Here is an 18,537-nt window from a genome sequence, read left to right on the forward strand (position 1 = left end):
AAAGGTTATCCTGCAATATAACTTCAGTTGGAGAAATAAAATGGAATCCTCACCTTCTTTGCCCTAGACTGGGAGCAGCTGGTGGATAGAAAATAGGTCCGTTTCCTCTGTTTCCTGAGCACTCAGCCTTGTACCTGGCATTAAGGTGTTCAATATCTGCTTGCGGAAAAAATAGCAGAATAAAACATTTCTGTTTCATTTGTTTGGATCCTTTGTTTAACTGCCTTGAGAAAAACTTTGAATAAATGATGATACCTATTTTGCATGTTTATCACTTCTGGCTCCTCTGAAAAACATTTTAGGTGACACAAGAGTGTGAGGAAATTCAGGGGAAGCAATGCAGAACATCTCAGTGCTAGGGACACATCCTTGCTCATAGTAGGGACTTAATAAATATGCTTTGAGTTAATGTATATGTACGTGTATGTAATGTGTGTGTGTGTGTGTGCATATATATGTGTATGTATACATGATCTATGTTTCCCTGTAACTGGGATGTTTAACACAACCTCTGAAACTTTGAGCTTGATAAGCAAAAAGACTGTGTTGTTACTATAATAACTCGATAGCAGGCCCTTAGAAACTGGTAACACATATTTATGTTCCAATACTTTGGCCACCTGATGCGAAGAACTGACTCATTGGAAAAGCCCCTGATGCTGGGAAAGATTGAAGGCAGGAGGAGAAGGGGACAACAGAGGATGAGATGGTTGGATGGCATCACCGACTCGATGGACATGAGTTGGAGCAAACTCCGGGAGTTGTGATGGACAGCTGGGGTGCTGTCCTGCGTGCTGCAGTCCGTGGGGTCACAAAGAGTCAGACATGACTGAGCTGAACCGAACACATATTTTAAGAGGTGTGGTTCTTTCATTCAGCGTGCTTTAGTCCAGTCGCTTTTGTGAAAGAGGTGAGCTCTTGTCAGCTCCCTCAGGGGCAGAAGTCTGCAGTGCTGGGAGCAGGGAGCATTGAGGTGCCCGGTACTGTCTAGAGCAGGTCCTCAGGGGCGCGCGTGACAGCAGCGTGGAGCAGTTAGACTTGATGGAGAAGCCAGCAGGGCAGGTACTCTGACCTGGCTTTCTAACTCCTGTATGTCAGAGGGAGCCCAAAGGCCATTTCTCTTGTTTCCTAACATAGTCAGTAAGTTACTGTATAAATCGAAAGTCTTCAGGTAAAAACTGTACTGTGGATAGTAAGGGTCTGAGAATATTTTGACACCATTTCTGTTTCTCTTTAGTGGAGAGGTTTGATCCTTGCTGTGGCCTATTCTTTATGGTGGAAAAAAAACCAACCAGTTCTATTACCAGGACATGAGCTAGAAAGCAATACAAACAAGGGTGATTGTGAGTGTGTGTATGTATCAGTGTGTGTTTATCCTTGGTCTAGAAGAAATGTGTGGAGTGATCTTCTTGGTTGTAGGTTAATCTTTTCTTACATAAACAAAGTGCTTTGAAGGAAGATATAAATACCTTCCTAAGCCTAGAGAAAACAGACATTGTACTGCAACGTACAAAGTGTCCAGGTGAAGGAGATAACAACAAAAAGGAAAGGGAAGGGGAGGGACAGAGGCAGGAAAGTGGGGCGTCAGAGTGTGCACTAGTCAGATCCTCCAGGGAAACAGAATCAATAAGATGTTTATCACATGATCTGTTCTCTACTATCTACAAGTCCTTTATCCATCTTCCCATTCTTGAGAAACGTGTTAATATTTATCCTAAGCACTTGGCTCACTTGATTGTGGAGGCTGGCCGGTCTGCAGTCTGCAGGGCAGCCCAGCAAGCTGGAGATCTGTGGAAAAACTGATGTTGCAGTTCAAGACCAAAGGCAAAATTCCTTCTGCCTCCGGGGAGGTCAGTCTAAAGTGTGAATTAAACTTCATGTATTCCTCAATATAGTTTATATCTTCAGATTAAGAAACTTACAGTGAATGGGATGTATCTCATAGTTAAATGGGGGAAAATCCCACCAACTCATTTGGTTCCAGACTGTGCTCTGGCACTAATTCTGATTGGCTCTGGAGAAACAATGGTTTTGGATTACAAGGGCTTCCCTGGTGGCTCAGAGGGTCAAGAATTTGCCTGAAATGTGGGAGATCTGGGTTTGATCCCTGGGTCAGGAAGGTCCCCTGTGGAGAACTACCCACTCCAGTATTCTTGCCTAAAGAATTCCATGGACTGAGGAGCCTGGTGGGCCACAGTCCATGGGGTCACAAAGAGTCAGATATGATTGGGTGATTATTAGTCTGCTTTACAGATGGGCCATTTAAATGATGTAGCCATCCTTTAAACTTTTAGAAAACTCAGTGTTTCCAGGATTATGACACTTGTTTTGTAGGGTTATTGAAAGTATGAATGAGATCATGCAACCAAAGCATCTAATACAGTTCTTCAAAAAAAGAGTTAGTGCTAAATAATTGTCACTTACTTTTTTCTTGGGTCATGCCAGAGTTGGCATATATGATAGACACAGTTAGTTGCCTATCTAATTTCCCCTCTTTCCTTTTTCTTGTCAGGCTCCTCTGTCCATGGGATTTTCCAGGCACCAATACTGGAGTGGGTTGCCATTTCCTCCTCCAGGGGATCTTCCCAACCCAGGGATCGAACCCGGCTCTCTCGCTCACTTCAGGCAGATTCTTTTCCATCTGAGCCACTGAGAAAGCCCCTCCTTTTTTCTTGATTCAGGCCAATTCCTGTTAAAAAAAAAATCCTACATTTCCCAGCCTCCCTGTGGGATATGAATGCCATTTAACATGTTCTGTCCAGTGTGACATAAATGGAAGCCATCTACTTGGCTGATAATGGGACCATATCTTCCTCTTTTTCACTTCCTTCTCTTCCCTACTTCTATGTAGATTTTTAAAAAACATCTTGCATTTATTTTATCATTTAATTTTGGCTGTTCTGGGTCTTTATTGCCATGCTTTTCTTTAGCTTTTCTTTAAGCTGTGGACAGCAGGGCCTCCGCTCTAGTTGCAGTGCACAGGCTTCTGGGTGGCTTCTCTTATTGTGGTGCATGAACAGGCTCTAGAGCACTCAGGCTTTAGTAGTTGTCATATGTGGGCCCAGGAGTTGCGGTTCCTGGACTCTAGAGCATAGGCTCAGTAGTTGTGGCTCAGAGGCCTACTTGCTCCATGGCATGTGGGATCAAGGATCAAACCCGTATTTCCCAGATTGGCAGGCAGACTCTTCACCACCGAGCCACCAATGCAGCTGTGGTATGCAGATTTGATGGCTGGAGCTGTGGTAATCACTTTGTGACCATGAGGAAATGGACAAGAAATCCAGAGGTCTTAGCACAGATATCCTTTCACCACTGAATCAACTACCATCAGCTTTTTTTTATCATGAAAACTTCTAGTTGAGTAAAAAATTAGCTTGTTTTATTTAATCCACTTTTTAATCAGATTTTTTTATCAGTAATAAAAAATCACATCTGTTGGTTGCAATCCAATGGCTACGGGGGTTAACTTTGTGAATACTGAATGTAATTTTTAAAAAGTCTGTTAGGACTATTATTGACTACCCAAATAGAGCTGCCCTGTAAATATCTTTTACTGGTGTCAGTAAATTATGCCACACAATTCAAGGCACACTTCCGTCTGCTCTCTGTGCCCTGATACTTTAAATAGTTGCCAAAGTTCAGTGGATTCCCCTCCTTACCTGTTGCCTCTTCCAAATGCCATCCACTTTGGTTTTTATTCAGGTCACTTATACAGAATTCTCTCTCAACCATTAACCTCTATTCTTGCATGCCAGAAGGAAAAAAAGATTGATGTTTTTCTGCTTTCACAAAAATAACCTGAGGTATTTCTATAACATTTAATCCAGTTTTCTAAAAACAGAATTCTATACCTTCCATTTGAGGAAGATGTAGGAATTGCCTCTTGGGTACCAGGCACCAGCCTCTAAACAGTTCTGTTGTTTATTGGTTGCTGGTCTGCCATGAGATGATATAGACGTTGAGAGCAAGCATTTAGAAACTTCCGGAATCATTAGTCGTGATTGCAACATTCATTTGTATTGTCTTTTAAGAAAGTATTAGTCCATCATGGATTAGAAATTTGAAAAAAAACAAACTTCTTTCTTTTTTAAAACTGTAATTTGAGAAGCACTGCTACAATGGGTAAATACATGGTGGTAAGAAAGTCACTATAGAGTTTATTATTATTATCCAAATTTTCGGTTAAAAATGATAGTGTTGTCATAGTGTGAGAAATAAACCTACTGGTTATTTGGAAAAGTTGTTTGAGGATTTGTCCATTATTTAGTTCACACACACACCCTCCCCCCACCCACCCACTTGCACACACACCCCTTATGTGGTTAGGGACCAAAATGAATACTACAACAATAGCTTCTTATTTTTCTTAACTAAATGTGATTACCCCTTTGCTTATATAAATTAATACTTCAATACACAGAAGATAATGAATTATTCTCAGAAGTAGGACATAATAGTATCTTCAAGACATCAAGAGAAATTTAGAAATAGGACTATCTAAGATAATGAGAGGCAATTGGGAATTTGGGGAAGAGGAGAATTTGACATATGGAAGTAATTATTATGAATTTTAAATTATTTACTAAGTATAGCAACATTGAGATGCTTTTGTTAACCAACTTATTTTTTTAAGGAGAATACCAAAATGTGGAGCAACGGCAGGTATTCTGTATTCTAAAAAAATATAATGAATAAAAAAATCTTCAATTGTGTAAAGCTCTTGAGAAAATCTAAGGCTAATCCTGGACAGAGCCACTGGAGCTTGTTTTGTTGTTAGTTGATACAGTCATTGTTCCAAGAAAAACTGTGAACCATGTCAACTGGACGATGTGGGGCATTTTGGCTTGCAACTTTTCCCCCAATGCTTTTTTGTTTTCTTTAAAAAGAAAAGTATCTCTGTTCTGTTTACAAAGATTTCAGGGTGCTGCTTACCATTTTAGCTACTAACACAAACAACCTTGACAATAATAATCTATTTTTTTTTATCCCTTTTCACCCAGACAAGTAAGCAGTCATCAATTATAGACCCTCACATGAAATACAAATTTAGCGCCATGGAAATGAAAACTAAAGCAATTTGTACCTTTACTATTCCAGGGGGAATCATTCTTGGTCTATTTACTATGAAATATTCCCTCTATCTTATACTCTTCTAAGTTATATCAATGTCATCGACCATAACTTGAATCATAATGAGTAGATGATACCCTTGCATGACTGGAATCATGTCATCATTATTAGATGACCTAGTTAGCATATGTGGTTAAAAATGCCATTGCCTTTTTATTTATTGACTTATTTCAGAATGGCATAGGTTATATTGGGACCAGGCTATTGATATGTCCTTATGAAATAGCATAGTGTTTTGTTTATTTTTTAAACCCATATCCACTAACCATGTACACTGAGCCATCCACACTACTTTAAAATATTTCTTTAGAAACCATATATTTCTCCCCTATGACTTTTATTATCAATGTCCCTGAGAAAAAAAAATATAAAACACCAGCAAAGAAATGTGATAGTCTTGTTTCAGAAACATTGGTAGGCTTTAGGAGGAACCTCAAATCAGGAAAGATGTCAGTGAGAGAAATAAACCTTCTGTCCTGAGCCCATGGGGCTGTAATCTGAGCCCAGGGTGCTTGTGGTCCCTGAGGCCTGTGTACATTGATGGGAGAGGGAGTGGGTGGTCACTAATCCCTGAGGATGGCTCCAGAGAACACCACATCCAAAGTCAAAAATCTTGGCATCATTTCTGGTCTTGTACTTACAAATAAGCATGCATAAAGGAAGAAAGAAGCATTTGCTTTAGAAATGATGCTAGAATTTTATCCTTACCCGAATACTGAAATCTGTATTTGGCCCTTAATCATTACTTACTGCTGTTGCAGTCCACCTCCCTACCCCTAATCTTCCTCGGCCATTACATCCAGAATTCCCTTCAGGGGAAACCAAAATGCTCCAGTCCAGTTATTCTCTCAGTTTTAGAAGAACTCACTGTCTCATGTCCTCTGACTTTTTCTCTGGCTTTTTGTTTCTTTTCAAATATATTCAAGTCTCAACTTCTGTGCCCTAAGCATTGTTTAGATCTTCTTTTTTTTGTTTATAGATTTGTTCACTTACTTGCAAAAATTGCCTGCATGATTTCCCAGGATTTAAAAGAAATTAGGGTAGATTGACAATATTAGGCAGCATGCCTAATGAGCAATGACATATATGTATATTTATAATAAATATATATAAGTATATATAATATATATATAAATGTTTATGTATAATTAAACTTTGTTCTCATAGATAGTTATAGGAGAATTTAGATTTGTAAGGAAACAGATTTTCTATGTATAATATGATAATATCAGTGATTCTATAACATGTTTATTTTCTTATCTACTTCATAGTTATACTAGATTAGTTGCATAATCCCTAATTAATGATGTCATTGGAGTCTTACCAGATAGTATAATGATACATTAACTAGAAACTGGTCAAATTAGCTGAGCAATCCTCATAAGGTCTGAGTTTTCCTTAGAGTCTCAAACTGTGGGTAATAAGAGAAGGTGAGAGTGTGTGAATGAATAGTATTTCTAAAGGTTAGGAGACAATGCATATACTGTAAGTTAAGTTAAACGAATCCACTTTTTATTTCTATTATATAATCGGAAGAAAAAACTTTACCTCCTCTGAAACATCACTCTCACTGTAATGCTCTTTAGCTTCTGATTAAGTCTTAAGATAAAATGCCGTGGCCTCTTTCTCACACTAAAACTTAGCTTACTGAAATACAACTTACCTTTTATTGACAATCATCTGGCTCTTCTAACTAACTTCTTCTTTTCCCCTTTTCCCCAGTAGCTTCTTCTTTCTTTAAAAACATTTGAGAATGTGAATGTGATTCTCAATCCAAAATGAAACTCAGAGCTATTACTAAGGAAATTACGTAGCTTCGATTCCCAACTGCATGCCCTTCTGACAAGTATATTTTATTGCAACATTTGTTATATATGCTAGTCATTCGATTGGATTTGTGGTCCCTGTTTTTGAGCCTGTGGCACAGTGAGTTGCAAAGATCTCAAAGGCAGTTCTTTCTGCTCTGTGCAGAAGGACTTACATTTTTGAATAGAATTTACAGTAGAAACAGAGGTCTGGATTGCAGCCTTATTATCAAAGCAGCATCTTCTAATTGAGTAAGAAGTACACTAACAATTTAGATAAAAGGATGCAATATACCAGTTAATGAACTATAAAAACCCCCTCATTGAATATTAAGCCTTTAAAGCATATAGGTATGTATGTGCTTTGTAAGCATATATTTAGTTGGCAATATGACAACTTTCAGGGTGGCATTTTGTTACTAAGTTTAGCTATTCATGTATACATAGGTGGAAAATAGGCTTCCCAGCTGGCACTTGTGGTAATGCAGGAGACATAAAAGTTGCGGGTTCAATCCCTGGGTTGGGAAGTCCTCTGGAGGAGGGCATGGCAACCCACCCCAGTATTCTTGCCTGGAGAATCCCATGGACAGAGAAATCTGGCAGGCTATCGTCCATAGGGTCACAAAGAGTCAGACATGACTGAAGTGACTTAGTATACATGCAGGTGGAAAGTAAGAAATCTGATTCTAAACTTCATTGCTCTGATCATGAAGTCTTCTTTGAAGGGGAAATTGGAATTGAGATAGAAAGTGAAATACAGGCTAAGAGTCACTTTATCAATAGTCATTTCAAACATGTATCAATAAATGTTTAATAAATAACTTCTTTGTCGGTGGCAGGGGGGGTGGGGGGCGGGCTATATCAGGTGTAGTGGAGGTCATGGCTCCATACCTCAGAAATTAAATTCATAGAAGTTCAAGCTTGTCTAGCAGTCATGAAACCACTTAAGGGTTAATGGTCAGGCTCTGCTTGAAAGCACCGGACTGAGCTCAGAGTAGGCAGGGACAGCATCAGAGTCTGGGACCCTCGGGGAAGGCTTTATGGGACTGAGGGTCCTTGATCTGGACTGTAAAGGAAAGGATATATTTGGATCAAGGAAGACACAGCTGTAGCAGAGGCCGGGAAGGGGAATGAATATGGTATGGTCGTGGGCTGGCAGAGATCAACTGAGCTGCAGCTGAAGAATCAACGCAAATGAACATACGACAAACTGATGGAGTGCCCTGACTCGTGGAACTCGCTAGAAGAGTCATGGGCTGAATGACAAGCTCTGACTTCTGTTACTGATGATCTGGTGGAGCTAGTGGACTTATGTGAAAAGCAGATTTGGAGTACGTTGGTATCATCAAGAGTGGTGGACACCAGCCTCACAAGAGTTGGAGAGGATGTCAGGTTTGTGGGGGGAATGACGTGTCTTTTGAGAATTAGTGAATATCGGCATTTATCTTTCTCATCTCTGCTTTATCACTCTCTGCTTTTCCACTGTCTGCTTTTCTCTCGTAGTTTGGGGATCTTGCTCTGGCTTCAACTGCACAAGGCTTCCCTTTGCTTTGCCTTATTTCAAATTAGCTGTAGTTTTGCTTTCTTTATTCTCACATCCTGAAAGTTAGAGTCTACGGAGTTCTGCCAGTTCTTCAGGTTACATGAAAGAAGGATAGCATCCTGTGCCTAGTGATCTTGAAGACAATATCTCCCCATTTTGGTGGATATTTTAATATTCTTTGGTTAATGCGTGTTTTTGTATTCCTAAAATCATGTCGCTCACCTCCTCTCCCCACCATTTAGTCTCTATACAACATTCACATTTTATAAAATTCTGCTTTACTTATTAAAAAAAAATAAAACCCTACTTAAATAATATGGTGTTGTGTATGTGTGTGTTGGTTGGCTAATTCAGTTATTGAAATCATGATATTGAGGCTGAGTTGTCCTGTATAGGCCATTTAACCTTGCAGAGATAAAAATGTAGTTCTGTGCACATAAATTTTATTCCTAGCTTCATACAAAATCCTAAAAGGACTTTATAAAGGGATTCTGGCCACTACCTCAAACTAGTATTGTGGTAATGTCTCAGGTGTTGTAGAAGAGAGTGGTGGCCAGGTGTGTATGTACACAACCACTTTTTGAGGGGACTAATAATTTTCACAGAAAATAATTTGCAACTCACAAAGTTGCTCCAAGACTTTTGCCTTGATTATTTTTTAAAATGGCACAACATGTCTCTAATCTGGTTGGTTATTATCAGATTTCAAATTTGAACTCTCCTTTAAGATTTGACTTTTGGAAGAGAAAATGGAGAGAAAGGAGCATAGGAAATAAATCTTTGAGAGTGCAGGATTATATAAGGAAAATAGCAACTGAATTCCATTTCACAACTCAGTCCAGTTAAATTTCTTTAATTGAGTTTAATTTCTTTAATAAATTAAACTTTGGTATTAATGATTAAAGACTGTTAGTGAGCAGTTTGAACATAATACAGTTGTGCAACTCTGGCACGATAATATTTATCATTGCATCATCCTGTGGTCTGAACATAGTGTTTTGTAAGAGTGGTACCCAATAAAAATTGGTTTCCTGAATAACTGGATGATTGAAAGTTGAAATTATTACTCTAGATGATTTGGCATATGATATGAATTTGACATTTGATATGAATAAAATTGAAAATAAGACAAATCAAGTATGAATTTAAATGCTAACTACCATCAATCTGTTTCCTTTTATGTCACCTGAAGTTAAAAAAGGAAATGTCCCATAATTAGCTAGAATTAGTTTTTTTATTTTTAAAGATGGAAAGTCTATATAAAACTATATTTGATGATTTAAAATGAAGATATTAATGTGTTAATCTATCTTAAACGGATTTATAGTTGGTCCATGTTAAATGCAATATTGTTTAAGTGTTATATTAGTAAAGCTACATAGTTTAGAACACTGTAGATATGGTTTCATCTTACTTAAGTGACCTTCTCTAACATGTTTTACTATGTGCTATGTAGAGAAGTCTGTGTTACTTTTTACTGAGTTAAAGCCTGATCATTTCTGCAAAATGCATTTATTACAGAAGTTGGTCAGTTCATTTTTTAATTTTCAGTTCATGATACATGTCATTGTTGATACCACAAGAGATGGGCACAAGAAACTGTAATTCTTCTTTATCATTTTAAGGCTCCTTACTAGACTTTATGGTATAACTGATTAAAAACACATCTTCTTAAATCTAAAATGTTATATAGGAAAAATCATTAAAAATTTGAATTTTGAAAATTTATCTCCTCTACCTCCAATTGATTCTTTATGATAAAATATCTCCAGACCACATCCCTTGTCATGATCTAAGGCTGATGCCACTTGGATATTCTCATCCAGGGAAATAGGTTTCTGTAACTCATGGTATAAAAGATCATTCCACACCATCTTATGTTCTCTGTGTAGCTGGAACCATTCTCGTACATTGGGAGCAAATTTTAAGTAACATGGTTTAAATGTGAATTTTAGAAAATGGTAGACAAAACACATGCATAAAATTTAGCCTCTTATTTCATATCAGTTCTTTCTGAAATCACAACTGACATTCTTTTTGGAGGGGCAGTTTGGCACCATTCTTACCTAATACAATGAAGACTGACTCCTATGGCATTTCCTATTGTAGTAGGCCATTACAATAATGGCCTCTCATGAATCATGCCACCCTGGGTCCCTGCCCTTTGTCGTGGAATGCTGCTGCTCCTACTGCTAGAGGTAGTTTCTCCACCATGTTGAGTCTGGGCTGGCCTCGGAAATTGCTTTGAATAGAATGTAGCAGAAGTGACAGTTGGATGAGCTCCAGAGCCTAGGTTTTTGTTTTTGTTTTTTTTTAAGTTATTTCAGAGTCTGCCTTTGCCTCCTGGGAACACTGAGACGGCCGGGCTGTGTAGAACTCTGGGATGAAAGTTCTGGCTGCCCTAGCCAGAACTTGTTAGTTGACTTGGGAGTGCAACCACTTTGGAACCTGCAGCCCAGACCAGCTGTGACTGCACAGAGAGCCCAGCAGAGATCAGTGGAAAGGCCACTCGATTAACCCAGAAAACGATGAGAAATGACGAACTGTTCTTGCTTTAAGCTATGAAGTGTAGATGTTAGATTAATACTTGAAATACCAATGAAACACTAAAATCCCTTCACATCAGAAACACCCTAACTCTGTAATAGTCTAAAGAACACTCTACATTACTTTTCTAAACAATTTGTGTGGATCTTTCCCCATATCATCTAGTTGACTGGACACTTTCAATACTTCATAAAGAATCCTTGAAGATTAATTTTCTAGAGGGACCCTCCCAGGACTCTGTATTTCTTTAATGGCTTTTTGGCTGCATAAGTGGGATGTGCTTCTATTGAGCTGCTTTTCATAGCCAGGGTAACCTGAGTTACTTCCCAAAGGAAGGTACTGGAGGGCAGTGTATCTGCTGGCTGTGGAAGGACAATTATGTCATAGCTCATACACCACTTAATTTTTAGAACATGTCTTCCTGAGAGGAAGTGTGAGGAAAATGGAAAATAATGACTTAATATTGGACCAAAAAGAGAGGAAGTAAAATATGAATGATAATAGCACTCATACTTTCCATGCCATCCTTATACTTTGGCAATTCATTCTTTTTTTTTTTTTTTTGCTTTTCATTTTTATTGGAGTATAGTTGCTTTACAATGTTGTGTTAGCTTCTGCTATACAGCAAAGTGAAGCAGAAAGTGAAGAAGAACTAAAGATGAAGAAGAATTCTTGAAAGTGAAAGAGAAGAGCAAAAAAGTTGGCTTAAAACCCAACATTCAAAAAACTAAGATCACGGCATTTGGTCCCATCACTTCATGGCAAATAGATGGGGAAACAATGGAAACAGTGACAGACATTTTTGGGAGGGGGCTCTAAAATCACTGCAGATGGTGACTGCAGCCATGAAATTAAAAGGTGATTGCTCCTTGGAAGAAAAGCTATGACCAACCAAGATAGCATATTAAAAAGCAGAGATACTACTTCACCAACAAAGGTCCATCTAGTTAAAGCTATGGTTTTTCCAGTAGTCATGTGTGGATGTGAGAGTTGGACTATAAAGAAAGCTGAGCACCAAAGAATTGATGCTTTTGCACTGTGGTATTGGAGAAGACTCTTGAGAGTCCCTTGGACTTCAAGGAGATCCAACCAGTCAATCCTAAAGAAAATAAGTCCTGAATATTCATTGGAAGGATTGATGGTGAAACTGAAACTCCAATATTTTGGCCACCAGCTGAGAAGAACTGACTCATTGGAAAATACCCTGATGCTGGGAAAGATTGAAGGCAGGAGGAGAAGGGGACAACAGAGGATGAGATGGTTGGATGGCATCACCGACTTGATGGACATGAGTTTGAGCAAGCTCCAGGAGTTGGTGATGGACAGGGAAGACTGGTGTGCTGCAGTCATGGGGTCACAGAGAGCTGGGCATGACTGAGTGACTGAACTGAACCGAACTGATACTTATATCCCCTCTTTGTCACCACAGAGCATTGAGTAGAGTTCTCTGTGCCATACGGTAGGTTCTTACTAGTATCTATTTTATACATAGTATCAGTAGTATGTACATGTCAGCTGGCATTTATGAAACGCTGGTTAAGTGAGTCATAATTCAATTCTGGAAGTGTTCTGTGTAATTACATACATTCCTTATTTCTGTGTAGCAGACACATAAGATCATATGTAATTTACTTTGAATCAGTTCATGCTACATATTCTTTAATTTCTTTATTTTATGTTACAGTAAAACTTACCAACATTCAAAGTACCTTCTGATGTAGTCAACATAGATGGATGCCATAGGAAATACAGCCATCTGAGTCATGAATACATATAATTCATTTTATAAAAGAAATCACAAAAATGTGATTAGTGGATTACATATTTATCTTGTTACCACTCTATTAAATAAATTCTATCAAAAATGTAGAAAAACAATATGTTGCATAAAGTCTCATGTGGTGTTGGTAGTTTAGTTGCTAAGTCTTGTCTGACTCTTGTGATCCCATAGGCTGTAGCCCTGCAGGCTCCTCTGTCCATGGGATTTTCCAGGCAAGAAACCTGGGGTGGGTTGACATTTCATCCTCCAGGGAATCTTCCTGATCCAGGGATCAAACTCACCTCTCCTGCATTGCAAGCAGATTCTTTACTGCTGAGCCAGCAGGGAAGCCCCATAAAGTCTCATAGCAGAATGTAAACGGAGAAGGGTCCTAGTAACAAGTGCTCTAGCTACCTGCTGGAATCCCAGGAACCAAGGAAGGAGAGAAATTCTATTTCATAGGAGGATGAAATGGTTGGATAGTATCACTGACTCAATGAACATGAGTTTGAGCAAACTCCAGGAAATAGTGAAGGACAGGGAAGCCTTGAGTGCTACAGTCCATGAAGTTGCAAAAAGTCGGACATGACTTAACGACTAAACAACAGCAAGAACAAGCTTGTAGTCTCCTCTGGCACAAAGCAGTAGGTCTACATTAGATAAATTAGTTTGGGGCCAAGGTTTCATTGTTTAGTGTTCAACTCATGCTTTTCCTCCCCTTTACTTAAATAATGTTCATTCAATGAGTAGGGATTCCTTCATCTGACTTTTCAGTTTGCTGTATCTGTGAATGAATGGTCTAAGTTACCAGAGAGACTTGTGATTAAGCTCCAACTAGGAAGTTGGAGAAATACCTGCGTTGCACAGTCCAGGGGTTCATGTCCTGCTTGAAGCAAATCCCAGCATCCTAGAGTGCCAAATAACCCAGTTCCTAGTTATTCCTCAAGAAGTCACGGAGTCCTGTTCCACCATTCTTAACTATTTTTCATCCTTGACTTCTGCATCAGATGTTTCCCCAGAGTTTGCCACACACAGCTTTGGGTCCTTTGTCAAGCTCATGGAGAAATAGAGGAGAGGGACTTGATACTTGAGCAGTAAGTGTTAAGAGAGCAGAAATAGGGAGATTCACAGAAACCTTGGTGTCAAGGCATCAGAACAGGTTTACTGCAGGAGAGAGTTGTCCAAATTTCTAAAGCACAGAGTTGGACATGAGCATGCATTGTTTAGAAATTGTGAGAAACTTCTCGTGAATGGGCTTCAGATTCTTGAGGGTGGGATATGCAGTGTGTGAGGTAAATTGGGGCCAGATTATGAAGGAACTTTTATGCTATAATGAGGGAGGGAAATCTCAGTTTTGAACCCAACTTGTTAATGGCTGTGCAACAAAAACTTAACCTGAGTATTGGGAAAGTTGTGATTCTTTCTAGGAATCTCTGTTTCATTACGCCTAAGACTTGGATAATAAATAGACAATTAGTATATAGTATAGCGAAAGTTGCTCAGTCGTGTCCGACTCTTTGCAACCCCATGGACTGTATAGTCCATGGAATTTTCCAGGACAGAATACTAGAGTTTGTAGCCTTTCCCTTCACCAGGGGATCTTCCCAACCCAGGGATTGAACCTAGGTCTCCCACATTGCAGGCAGATTCTTAACCAGCTGAACCATAGGGGAAGCCCAAAATAGGCAATTAGTTGATATAAAATTATTTGTTGTTCAATTATGTGACATCATGATGGTCAATATTCAAGAATTTGACTTTTTAAAAATGAAACTTGAAGAGTTAGAATGATGTATAACATATAGAAGCAAATAAAAAAGTTAAAATTAATAGATCTGGCACTATTATTAATTAAGGATAATCAACAAATAGAGTTACTCTATTGAAATGAAGGATTGTGATAACTATCTGGATAATTAATACCCAGAACTCTTGTTGACCTGAACTATAGAGGTTTTTGACTTTAATTATACTATTGTGCTCAGTTACTTAGTTGGGTCTGACTCTGTGACCCCATGGACTGTAGCCCGCCAGGGTCCTCTGCCCATGGAATTTTCCAGGCAAGAATACTGGAGTGTGTTGCCATTTCTTTGGTTGCCTACAATTCCCCATGTTGCTTTGCCAGCATGCTACAACATCAGGACTAAACAGGCTATCAAGAAAGAAATGAAGTTTTCAGCAAAGATGATCAGAAATGATTTCAAAGGGCACCTGGCAAGAGTGGGAACAGCAGTTATAGGGTGACTTCCGAAAGTGAACAACATTATATTTTTAATGCTGTCAACCTGAGATAAAATTATTTCTTATTTTAAGGAAAATCAGCTATTTTACTTGTGCTTAAATTGCTGCAGAATTTTAAAGTACCCCATACTGAATGAGGCCAGCTCCTTTTTCTCTTGGCTTTATCTTCTAATATAGCCTTGTGCATGGGTACGTCTACCTGTGAATGTTTTCTTTACTTACACATTTGGTTTCTGCGGTCTGGAGATATGCCTTTTGTTTTTGTGAAGATTCTGTAGAGGACAGCGATCACGTGACTCCCACTCCACTGCTTGCACACAAACAGAACCATCTAAAACAAATATCAGATGTTGACAACTTACAGTAGAGGCAGATTTTTGAAACATAAACAAATACCTGTGCTTTTAAAAATTGGCTCTTACTTAGGAAGTATACACCAAAAAATAATAAAATATGCTCTCTGCATTTTTCCCCTTGGTGCATCAGAGTTAAAAATCGAATCAATATCATTTCAGTATGAGATAGTGGCTACAGCTTGTGGACATCTGCAGAATAATTAAAAAGCCAATGAGTTTACTTGGTAAGATGTAATTTAGCCATAGTCAGTGGCTGCTTCCAAGAAATCTATTTACCCCCAAGTATCCTCAGGCATGGATGGGAGAGTGTGAAATGATTGAGTTTTAGTTATCCTTGTATGTAGCAAATTTCAATTACAATTTCTACTGTAAAAAAATTGTTATAGTCATATTACCTTGAAGTTCCCCAAGCTTACAGGCACCAGAGATTTAAGAGAAAAAGCATTTCTGTTTTACTGAGTCTAAAAACCTCACTTCATTTTTTTTTTTCCTCATTGGTTGGAAATTCCTTGATTCAACTCACAATCCCTGCTGTTTCTGAAGCTTAGATGGGGTGCCTGCTTAGAAACAATTTGTGGAAAACAACAACAAAACTTTGCTTTTGAAGTGTTTTGATAAAGTGTACCCAGATTCTCCAGAGAGCTTTTCACCCACAATTTAACACATAATGAGACCTTGCTACTTGTTTACCACTTTTATGACACATTTCAGAAAGACCAAGGTATGCACAGAAGCACAGGAGTTGGAAAATAGATTTCAGCCCAAGCGCCAATCCCAAAAGACTGTTAGTGGGGCCCCTGTACTGCAAACCATCAACGAGGGAAAATGGTACATTTCATTAGCAATGTCTGCCATGCGTGCAGGAGCCAAGGAGGCTGGCTACTCTTGCTTGGCTCATTAGACCAGGCTTTCAGGGAGGCATTTCAAAATGAGGCCACAGATTCGCATCTTTTTGGCCTTCTTCTAGCCTTCAAGAGTTGTGTTGTTCTTTACCTGTGCCACCTAAAACAGTACTTTAAACATGGAGACAGCTGGGAAACACTCCTCTGCTGACCTCATTGTCCCCAAGTAGGAAGCGATACCTTTGCCATTAATTTGCCATAAGGGGCCTAGGCCCCAGCTGAGAGTTATCTGTAATGTAACATTCAACCCTTTTAGTTCAACATTTCTAAGTCATTATAGCTGAAATGTTCAGTATAGCATTGGTTTAGAAGAAAACCTTTCCCCAAGTGTAAATGATTATAAACACATTTCATGTTCTTGTCTTCTTAATGTGTTTTATATAAAAAGACAAGTTTTATTTTCTTCTGAAAAAACCTATAGAGTCATTAATACTTTTTGGAAAACTTTGTCATTGTTAGCTTAGTTTGCTTTACCATTTTACCATTTCCCATCTGAAGAGTAGAAAATTAACAGTTATCATTCTACTTTGAGGAAGAGAAACATTGATCAAGAGAATACACTATATAGCTACATGGGTAAGTCTGATCATTTTCTAATGAGTAATTCTAGAGCTGTGCTCTTCTCAGAGGCTGGACATCTTCCAGGGCTGGCTGTCAACTTTCCAGCGTGAAAGCAACAGCACAATTTCTTGCTCAAATGGTACTGAACACACTTGTAGAGCTGCACCACCTAATGCAGAATCCAGTAGTCAGTAGTTATTGCTGCTCAGTCACTGGGTCATACCCAATTCTTTGTGACCCCATGGGCTGTATCGTGCCAGGCTGCCCTGCCCTCTACTGTCTCCCAGAATTTGCTCAAATTCATGTCCATAGAGTCGCTGATGCTATCTAATTGCCTCATTCTCTGCAATCCCCTCCTTTCTCCTTTTGTCTTCAATCTTTCCCAGGATCAGGGTCTTTTCTAATGAGTCTGCTCTTCCCAGCAGGTGGCCAAGGTATTGCACCTGCAGCTTCAGCATCAGTCCTTCTAATGAATATTCAGGGTTGATTTCCTTTAGGATTGACTGGTTTGATCTCCTTGCTGTCCAAGGGACTTTCAAGAATCTTTTCCAACACTACAATTCAAAGGCATCATTCTTTTGCGGTTAGTCTTTATGGTCCAACTCTCACATCCATACATGACTACTGGAAAAATCATAGCTTTGACAATATGGAACCTTGTCTGCAAAGTGATGTCTCTGCTTTTTAATACACTGTCTAGGTTTGTCATAGCTTTTTTTCCAAGGTGCAAGTGTCTTTTAATTTCATGGCTGCAGTCACTGTCCGCAGTGATTTTGGAGCCCAAGAAAATAAAGTCTCCTGCTTCCACTTTGGCTATTCAAATAAAAATGAAAGAAAATCAAATAAAATGGAAAATCCAGTTCTTCAGTTACAATGGCCACCTTTCAAGTGGTCAAAAGCCACAGGTAGCTTGTGGCTACACTTGTGGTACACTGCAGAGCAGGTAAGAACATTACCATCACCACAGACAGTTCTATTAGAAGATGTGTTTTAGAGGTTTCCCAGTGGCAAAAGATAGTGGTGATTTGACCCCCATTCTGCACCCCTCACATAGTTTGAACATCCATATGGCAGAGATGGAGTCAGAAAGCAAATTTTTCTAGTATATTCAGCTTTCTTACTTATCTTTCTCCATTTATAGATTAACATATTTACTTAGGGGGCTTCCTTGGTGGCTCAATGGTTAAAAAAAAAAAATCCACCTGCAACGCTGGAGCTGCAGGAGACACGGTTTGATCCCTGGGTCAGGAAGATCTTCTGGAAGAGGACATGGCAACCCACTTCAATATTCTTGCCTGGAGAATCCCATGGACAGAGGAGCCTGGTGGGCTACAGTCCATGGGGTTGCAAAGAGTCAGGTACGACTGAGCGACTTAGCATGCCTGCATGGGTATTTACTTATAAACACTGTCACAATGGCCTTCCTATTCTAAGCCTGGATTTTATCCTTATTTTGTTTTGCATTGTTGTCTCTTATCTCACCAATGAGACTATGAATTAATGAAGGCAAGGCCTGTGTCATAAATGTCTTTTCTTTTCCAGCATTGGTGATAAATAGACATTAGTTCAATTAAACAGCTTTTATGACTAAAGATTCTAAGTTCTAGACTTGACTACTCTTTAGCAATGGTAATATTTTCCCAAATGACAATATTTGTGGGTTTATATCAAATATAGTGAAATATCATATTTT

Source organism: Cervus elaphus, chromosome 28 (assembly GCF_910594005.1).
Source record: "Cervus elaphus chromosome 28, mCerEla1.1, whole genome shotgun sequence".
NCBI lineage: Eukaryota > Metazoa > Chordata > Mammalia > Artiodactyla > Cervidae > Cervus > Cervus elaphus.